Genomic DNA, 2375 nt, shown 5'->3' with positions numbered 1-2375 from the left:
TTCTTCTGGCATTGCCAGAAACGTGTGCCACTGCCGTCAGCTTTGTGTCACCATGCTCCTCTGTCTTTCATCACCTTCCGAAGCATGAATGGTACTTTTTTTCTCTTTTTTTACTTGCTTGATCTAATGTGAGGTACAACATTATTGTCCCCTGTAGTCACATGTTTGAAAAATACATTTGGATGGCTTTTGGCACTGCTTAAGGCCCTAGAGAATTAAAGTGAATATTTCAGGCAACAGTGGAGTCTATTAAATTACTTGGAACCTACATTTGGAAGGAAAGGAAGGAGTTAGAAAGAGTCGGAGGAAACTTAAAACTTGAATGGACCAGTGAAATTAATAGAGAATAGTTGAAATAGAAAAATCCAGTTTAGGTATGTTTCTGCCTATGAAAACTGTCAAAATACTAGGTTTCAAAAAAAATACCAGGTTTCATTAAGTTGTTACGTATTTTATATGCTGCACCTTGGCATGTCATTTAATCTTCATGACAATCCTGAGAAGTAAAACTATTCTTATCATTATTTTACAGATTAAAAGACAGAAGCTTTGAGAAGCTAAGTGATTTGTCTGAGATAAGAAGTAAAGCTGAGATTCAAATTCATATTTGATCTGACTCAGGTTACTCAGGGGAGAAAATGGAAGGACAATTAGGATAACTGGTGACACATGGTGCCACTTTTCCATGACTAGCACTGGAAGACCGAGGGGACTTGGGTGAGGGACATATCACTAAAAGCAAGAAGACTGTCATAATCCAGAATATAAATATCTCCTCCCCACCTCAATCAGGTTAAGAAGAAGCTCTAACAAAGACAAAAAGGAAAAAAGAAAAAAGAAAATCTGCAGCCCTTGGCTTGCTAGGTCTTGGGTATAACGGTATTTAAGAGAAACCCCGAGAGGAAGACACAGGGAACACATTTACTGTACACTGTGTGATGAGACACTGTGTGATGAGACACTGCTTCTCCATCCTCGCGTTTCTCTGGAAGAGAGGACTCTGCCCCTTTTCCCATTAGGACAACCCCAGTTCCTGCAAGAGAGGAGCTTACCTCCCTAAGGTACTTTCTGATCAGAGATCGGTTGGGCCATGATGGGGTTACTCTCCTTAAAAATACCATCTGCCTGCCCTCTCTTCCTTTTACTACCAGCTCTCAGATTGAGCACTTTGGAAACATACTTTAGAATAGAATAAGGATTTTGGGAGGCAATTTGTTATGCAGAAAGATCCAAATGAACCACAGAACGACATAATTCATGTCAACCCAGGATGGTATCAGTGAATCAGCCAATTACTTTGAATTCGTAATGATATCATACAGTTATTTGCATCAGATACTGTGCTAAGCATATTATAGACACCAATATCAATATCAGAGAGGTTGAGTAATGTGCCCAGGCTTACACGGTATTAAATTGAGGAGCCAGGAATAGATTGTAATTCTGAAGCCTAGTTTCACAATCAGTATTGTATGGTCTCCTAGAAACTCAGAGAAGATCCAGAAGCAAGAAGTGCGGAAGACAACAATGATTCCACAAAACAGAATACGGAAGTTAAAAGGGAATGTTCTAGCTCATGAAATAAAGAATTGTGTGCCCCTAAAATGTGAAAGTCAGTTATTTTCTTTCCATACAGATATATGTCATGCTGATCAATTCTTGGTACTTCTTGAGTTAGAGGCAAATAACGATCAACTGGTCCTACATCTTCAAGATGATGATTTTAACCAAATGAGTATCATAAACTCCTGAAATTATTTCATTGAAGTTCTCCAATCACAATTTGTTATGGATGCGAATAAAATTTATTACAGACGTGAATTTTATCACTACCCAAATGGTAATTCAACTAGACAAAGCACCTTAATATTGTCACTCAAAAACTCACTTGGGCAGTGGTGTGCTAAAGCCAGTTCACGCTAGCTCATAAAAAACAATTGTTAAATTTTTAGGAATTTTTAAGCTGATTATTAAATATAATAATCACATAATTTAACAAGCACATGATAATTAAGCATATAATTTAATAAGCATATAATAAAACTATGTTAGAAATAAAAGTAATAAATAGTCAAACCTTATCCTTGCCCAATTATTTTACTACATTTTGTTATTTTCTATGCTCTTGAGGTCATTTACAACTACTCTGTATGGTAGAAATTTCATATAATTGTGTACTACTGTAGTTCTCTTCCCAATTCTCTTCCCAATCACACTGGTAGCCTGAAATCAGCCATGGTGGAAATATTTACACCATGGAAATTGGAAAATACTAAAAATCGGGGCGTTGCTTGTTTGTTCATTTGTGGGGAGAATCAAATGTTAAACATCAGTTCATGTGAGAATACCGTCTATGAGGAAAAGCCATATCAGAA

The sequence above is a fragment of the Pteropus vampyrus genome, unplaced genomic scaffold (assembly GCF_000151845.1).
Source record: "Pteropus vampyrus isolate Shadow unplaced genomic scaffold, Pvam_2.0 Scaffold7, whole genome shotgun sequence".
Classification (NCBI taxonomy): domain Eukaryota; kingdom Metazoa; phylum Chordata; class Mammalia; order Chiroptera; family Pteropodidae; genus Pteropus; species Pteropus vampyrus.
The sequence above is the reverse complement of the archived record's forward strand: the minus strand, read 5'-3'. Positions refer to the sequence as shown.